General features: G+C 40.2%; 1 pseudogene; it reads left to right on the plus strand.

The window, feature by feature from the left end:
- The first annotated feature begins 6,577 nt into the window (after positions 1-6,577).
- Positions 6,578-7,229, plus strand: LOC112409953 (GTP-binding protein SAR1b pseudogene; annotated as a pseudogene).
- The last annotated feature ends 287 nt before the right edge of the window (positions 7,230-7,516 follow it).

Consider the following 7,516-nt stretch of genomic DNA (forward strand, 5'->3'; position numbering starts at 1 on the left):
GCACTATTGAGAAGATCATATGGTTTTTATCCTTCAGTTTGTTAGTATGGTGTATCACATTGATTCATTTGCATATACTGAAGAATCCTTGCATTCCTGGGGTAACCCCAACTTGATCATGGTGTACCATTCTTTTAATGTGCTGCTGAATTCTGTTTGCTAGTAATTTGTTGAGGATTTTTGCATCTATATTCATCAGTGATATTGGCCTGTAGTTTCCCTTTTTTGTGACATCTTTGTCTGGTTTTGGTATCAGGGTCATGGTGGCCTTGTAGAATGAGTTTGGGAGTGTTCCTCCCTCTCTTATATTTTAGAAAGTTTGAGAAGAGTAGGTGTTAGCTCTTCTCTAAATGTTTGATAGAATTTGCCTGTGAAGCCATCTGGTCCTGGGCTTTTGTTTGTTGGAAGATTTTTTATCACAGTTTCAATATCAGTGCCTGTGATTGGTCTGTTTATATTTTCTATTTCTTCCTGGTTCAGTCTCGGAAGGTTGTGCTTTTGTAAGAAGTTGTCCATTTCCTACAAGTTGTCCATTGTACTGGCATATAGTTACTTGTAGTAATCTCTCATGATCCTTTGTATTTCTGCAGTGTCAGTTGTTACTTCTCCTTTTTCATTTCTAATTCTGTTGATTTGAGTCTTCTCCCATTTTTTCTTGATGAGTCTGGCTAATGGTTTATCAATTTTGTTTATCTTCTCAAAGTACCAGTTTTTAGTTTTATTCTTTGCTATCGTTTCCTTCATTTCTTTTTCACTTATTACTGATCTGACCTTTATGATTTCTTTCCTTCTGCTAACTTTGGGTTTTTTTGTTGTTCTTCTTCTTCTTTCTTTAGTTGTTCTTTGTCTAGTTGTTTTAGGTGAAAAAGAAATGTTTCCTTCATTTCTTTTTCACTTATTACTGATCTGACCTTTATGATTTCTTTCCTTCTGCTAACTTTGGGTTTTTTTGTTGTTGTTCTTCTTCTTTCTCTAGTTGTTTTAGGTGTAAGGTTATGATGTTTATTTGAGATTTTTTTTGTTTCCTGAGGTAGGACTGTATTGCTATAAACTTCCCTCTTAGAACTGTTTTTGCTGCATCCCATAGGTTTTAGGTGGTCGTGTTTTCAGTGTCATTTGTTTCTAAGTATTTTTTGATTTCCTCTTTGATTTCTTCAGTGGTCTCTTAGTTATTTAGTAGCATATTGTTTAGCTTTATGTGTTTGTATTTTTTAGTTTTTTTTTGCTGTAATTTATATGTAGTCTCATAGTGTTGTGGTCAGAAAATATACTTGATATGATTTCAATTTTCTTAAATTTACCAAAGCTTGATTTGTGACCCAGATATGATCTATCCTGGAGAATGTTCCATGAGCCCTTGAGAAGAAAGTGTATTCTGTTGGTTTTGGATGGAACATCCTGTAAATATCAATTAAGTCCGTTGTGTCTAATGTGTCATTTAAACCTGTGTTTCCTTATTTATTTTCATTTTGGATGATCTGACCATTGGTAAAAGTGTGGTGTTAAAGTCCCCTACTATTATTTTGTTACTGTCAGTTTCCCCTTTTATGGCTGTTAGCCTTTGCCTTATGTATTGAGGTGCTCCTATGTTGGGTGCATAAATATTTACAATTGATATATCTTCTTGGATTGATCCCTTGATCACTGTGTAGTGTCCTCCTTCATCTCTTTATTTTCAGTCTTTATTAAAGTCTATTTTGTCTGATATGAGAATTCCATTTGCATGAAATATCTTTCTCCATCCCTTCACTTTCAGTCTGTATGTGTCCCTAGGTCTGAAGTGGATCTCTTGTAGACAGCATATATATGGGTCTTGTTTTTGTACCCATTCAGCCAATCTGTGTCTTTTGGTTGGAGCATTTAAACCATTTACATTTAAGGTAATTATCAATATGTATGTTCGTATTACCACTTTCTTAATTGTTTTGAGTTTGTTTTTGTAGGTGTTTTCCTTCTCTTGTGTTTCCTGCCTAGAGAAGTTCCTTTGGGATTTGTTGTAAAGCTGGTTTGGTGGTGCTGAATTTTCTTAACTTTTGCTTATCTGTAAAGGTTTTAATTTCTCCATCAAATCTGAATGAGATCCTTGCTGGGTAGAGTAATCTTGGTTGTAGTTTTTCCCCTTTCATCACTTTGAATATGTCCTGCCACTTCTTTCTGGCTTGCAGAGTTTCTGCTAAAAGATCAACTGTTAATCATATGGGGATTCCCTTGTATGTTATTTGTTGATTTTCCCTTGCTGCTTTTAATATTTTTTCTGTGTATTTAATTTTTGATACTTTGAATAATAAGTGTCTTGGCATGTTTCTCCTTGGATTTATCCTGTATGAGGCTCTCTGTGCTTCCTGGACTTCATTAGCTATTTCCTTTCCCATATTAGGGAAGTTTTCAACTATAATCTCTTCAAATATTTTCTCAGTCCCTTTCTTTTTCTCTTCTTCTTCTGGGACCCCTATAATTCAAATGTTGGTGAGTTTAATGTTGTTCCAGAGGTCTCTGAGACTGTCCTTAATTCTTTTCATTCTTTTTTTCTGCTCTGTGGTAGTTATTTCCACTATTTTATCTTCCAGGTCACTTATCTGTTCTTCTGCCTCAGTTATTCTGCTATTGATACCTTCTAGAAAATTTTTAATTTCATATATTGTGTTGTTCATCGTTGTTTGTTTGCTCTTTAGTTCTTTTAGGTCCATGTTAAATGTTTCTTGTATTTTCTCCATTCTGTTTCCAAGATTTTGGATCATGTTTACTATCATTACTCTGAATTCTTTTTCAGGTAGACTGCCTAAATCCTCTTCATGTGTTTGATCTAGTGGGTTTTAAACTTGCTCCTTCATCTGCTGCATATTTCTCTGTCTTCTCATGTCATTTAACTTACTGTGTTTGGGGTCTACTTTCACAGGCTGCAGGTTCGTAGTTCCCTTTGTTTTTGGTGTCTCCCCCCAGTGGGTGAGGTTGGTGCAGTGGCTTGTGTTGGCTTCCTGGTAGAGGGACTGGTGCCTGTGCTCTGATGTGAGGGGCTGCATCTTGTCTTTCTGGGGGGCATGGCCATGTCCAATGGTGTGTTTTGGGGTGTCTGTGAAATTAGTGCGATTTTAGGTAGCCTCTCTGCTAATGGGTGGGGTTGTGTTCCTGTCTTGCTAGTTGTTTGGCATGTGGCTTCCAGCACTGGAGCTTGCCGGCTGTCAGGTGGAGCTGGGTCTTAGTGTTGAGACAGAGATCTCTGGTAGAGCTCTTGCCGATTGATATCATGTGGGGCCAGGAGGTCTCTGGCGGTCCAATATCCTGAACTCGTTCTCCCACCTTGGAGGGTCAGGCTTGACAGAAGGCTAGAGCGCCAAACCCCTGCCAGCCACACGGCTCAGAAGAAAAGGGAGAAAAAAGAAAGAAAAAAAATTATTTAAATAATAATAATAAAAAGAAGAGAGCAACCAAACCAATAAACAAATCCACCAATTATAACAAGTGCTAAAAACTAAACTAAGATAAACAGAAAAATCAGAAACGAATCAGCCACAGACAGGAAACCCCAAGTCTACATTTGCTCCCAAAGTCCACCACCTCAATTTTGGGATGATTCATTTTCTGTTCAGGTATTCCACAGATGCAGGGTTCATCAAGTTGATTGTGGGGATTTAATCCACTGCTCCTGTTGCTGCATGGAGAAATTTCCATTTCTCTTCTTTGTTCACACAGGTCCTTTTGTTCAGCTTTGGTTTTGGCCCCACCTCTGCATGTAGGTCACCCTCACGCATCTGTTCCGCGCCCAGACAGGAGGGAGTTAAAGCAGTGGCTGGTTAGGGCACTCTTGCTCACTCAGGCCAGGGGAGGAAGGGGTACGGTAGTCATAATTGGAATGCGGGTTGAGCCTGCAGTGGCAGAAGCCAGCATGACATTGCAACAGCCTGAGGCACGCCTTGTGTCCTCCCAGGGAAATCGTCCCTGGATCACAGGACCCTGGCAGTGGTGGGCCGCAAGGCTCCCAGGAAGGGAGGTGTGGATAGTGACCTGTGCTCGCACACAGGCTTCTTGGTGGCAGCAGGAGCAGCGTTAGCATTTCATGCCCCTCTCTCGGCTCCAAGCTGACAGCCGTGGCTCACGTCCGTCTCTGGAGTTTGCTTAGGTGGTGTTCCGCCTTCTGTGGGCACACAGGGAGGGAATCCCCTCTCCTTGTGCACCCCAAAATAATGGTCTCTTGCCTCTTAGGCAGTTCCAGACTTTTCCCCGGACTACCTCCCAGCTAGCTGTGGCACACTAGCCCCCTCAGGCTGTGTTCACGCAGCCAACCCCAGTCCTCTCCCTGGGATCTGAACTCTGAAGCCCAAGCCTCAGCTCCCAGCCCCCACCCACCCTGGCAGGTGAGCAGATAAGCCTCTCAAGCTGGTGGGTGCTGGTTGGCACCGACCCTCTGCGTGGGAATCTCTGCGTCTTGCTCTCCGCACCCCTGTTTCTGTGCTCTCCTCCGCGGCTCCGAAGCTATCCACCTCCGCCACCCACAGTCTCCACCTGCAGTCTCCGCCCGCGAAGGGACTTCCTAGTGTGTGGAACCCTTTCCTCCTTCAAAGCTCCCTCCCAGAGGTGCAGGTCCCATTCCTATTCTTTTGTCTCTGTTTTTCTTTTTCTTTTTCCCTACCCCGGTATGTGGGGAGTTTCTTGCCTTTTGGGAAGTCTGAGGTCTTCTGCCAGCATTCAGTAGGTGTTCTGTAGGAGTTGTTCCACATGTAGATGTATTTTTGATGTATTTGGGGGGAAGAAGGTGATCTCCATGTTTTACTCCTCTGCCATCTTGAAGGTCCCCCCCACCCCACTGCTAACTCATGCTTTTAAACTCATCCACAATGAAAATTCTTACAAATCTTCTCAAATAGAACTTCTTAACTTACCTTGCTTGTGAATTTCATCTCTATAAGACAGAGGAAGTGGTAAGATCTGGCCCTCATTGTAACCAACATGGCAGAACTGGTTGACTAAGTTAAAAATAACACTGACCCTGAGTGAAAGGAGCAAAGTTGTCTTTGCTCTTTTTTGTTACAACTGTTGTAGATTGCATTCTCTGGCAAACAGACCCTGAGTTGGAGATGGTGTGCAGGTGGGGTATGGGGCAGTGCTTTCAGAGACCACCCGCACAAAGGAATGAAAGAAGCACTGCTGAGCAGAGGTATAAAGTGAGTCATAATACGGTTGCAACAGAGGTCGCAGCAGGTCTCACAGACTCTCAAACTTGGATGGTTCTTCAAAAATGTCTCTAACTGAAGGGGCCAGACCTGGACTCCCACATTAACAAGGCATTAGATGCAGAGAGCTGCCTGGGAAACCATGGGGGAGGCAGCTTCTTTCAGATCTGTAGAATTCCTTCGGAGAGTTTCAGCTGAGCAACATCAGCACATAATACTCCCAACAGCCGGGATAATGAATGACTCAGAGCTAAGGGAGATCTGGACAGCACCACACATTCAATAAGAGAACGCTTATTGTAGTCATACATCTACCCTCAACTTTAGGAATGTACATTTCAGAAAAGTTAAAGGATCAGGGGAAAACTGAAACAACAGGAGATTTGTAGCTAGCAGAAGCATTTGTTCATTCAACAAATACTTAAAATGGGCTTACTCTTTGTTGATCTCTATGCGAGATACTGCAGAAACAATGAAGAATAATAGATAGTCCCAGCTAGTGGTGTACTGAAGCTGGCTGCTACCTGCTGGCAAGAGCCAATTATCAGTATTTCTTCCAAACTCCCAGCGATGTCCACTTGATAGCTTGAAATGGACCATGGTGGGAGTAGTTATACCATGGAAACTAGATAATGGTAAAAAACAGAGATTTTTTACCCCAGAGAACCAATTGTTAAACATGTGCCAGCTGCACCCCACTTTTGAGCTGACAATCCAACAGACATGGAAAGGTGTAAAATTGTCTACTCTGCTTCTGGTCCTTTGAAGTAGCTGCACATCCCCATGTATGTATGAAAAGGTGAGTTCTTGACACTCCTACACTGTTCATGACAAGAGCCTTAGACTCATGCTGTCCAGTGGAAATATAATGTGAGCCATATATGTAATTTAAATTTTTTTACTTTTTAAAAAGTGAAAAGCAGTGAAATTGTCACTTATTTTTATTAACTCATTATATCCAGAATATTAACATTTCAACATGTAGTCAATATAGAAATATTTTACTGTTTTTGTATTACATTTTGTACTACATTTTCATATGTATTTTACACAGAGAGCACATCTCAATTCAGATGTAAATTTACATCAAAACACTTGAGCTGATTTAAATTTTTTTTTTAATTTTAAGATCTTTAAAAATTCAAAGTTGAGAAAGTAGTATCACATACCCAAGTTGTTCCAAATATACTTAAAAATTTTCAAATAACTAAATTGAATATGAAAAGTTCTTTTCTTTTAAAATTTGCATCCACATTGACAAAACTTGTTCATCTTTTCCAAGAAGAATTGATTTGACTTTGAAGCAAAAGCACATCAAGCAATCATCACAATTTGCCGTTCAGCGTCAGAGGCTGTAGGGCCAATGCCAAGCAAGGAATAGCATTGTCTTCAGTTGCAGACTCTAAGGTATGGATAGGTCCTTCATATTTGATTGGATATACAGTAGTTTCAGCAGAATGCTACAGTTTTTAGGATTATATAAGAGAACTGGCAAATTGGTATTTCTTGGATTGGATAATGTGGGAAAGACAACATTGCTATATATGCTAAAAGATGACAGACTTGGACACATGTCCCGATGTTACCTCCCCTTTCAAAAGAACTAACCATTACTGGCATGACCTTTGCAACTTTTGATCTGGGTAAACATGTTCAAGATCAAAGAGTGTGGAAAAACTACCTTCCTGCTATCAATGGCATTACAGTTCTGGTGGATTGTGCAGATCATAAAAGGCTGTTAGAATCAAAAGGAGAACTTGATTCACTAATGACAGTTGAAACCATTTCTAATGTGTCTATACTGATTCTTGGGAATAAGATCAACAGACCTGAAGCCATCAGTGAAGAGAGGTTATGAGAGATGTTTGGTTTACACGGTCAGACAACAGGAAGGAGCTGAATGCCAGCCTTTAAGTTCTCATGTGCAGTGTGCTCAAAAGACTAGGTTACCAAGAACGCGTCCTCTGCAGGTACAGGTCATTAACACCAAACCTGAATCGGTTCCAGGTCTCACCATTCAGGCCCACTCAGAGATCTGATCATGCAACATTCATAACTTGAATTCAGTAGAATGATGTTGGTTATAAAACAGATTATTTAGATTATTAAAATTATATCAACAATTCGAGTGAGAATTGAAAACTGGTTATCACAATGTTAACTTTATCATTCCATAAAAATAACTAGTTTTTACAGTTTGCAATCTGATATTACCCCAGCAATATTTACAGTATAAAGAGCAACTTTCCAGCCATACATTTGAAGCACTTTTAAACAATATGAAACTACAAATATAAGCCATATTGAAAAGCTCATGATCTTAAATTTTTGTCTACTTTTTGAAACTA

This window comes from Neophocaena asiaeorientalis, unplaced genomic scaffold (genome assembly GCF_003031525.2).
Source record: "Neophocaena asiaeorientalis asiaeorientalis breed wild unplaced genomic scaffold, Neophocaena_asiaeorientalis_V1.1 scaffold601, whole genome shotgun sequence".
Classification (NCBI taxonomy): domain Eukaryota; kingdom Metazoa; phylum Chordata; class Mammalia; order Artiodactyla; family Phocoenidae; genus Neophocaena; species Neophocaena asiaeorientalis.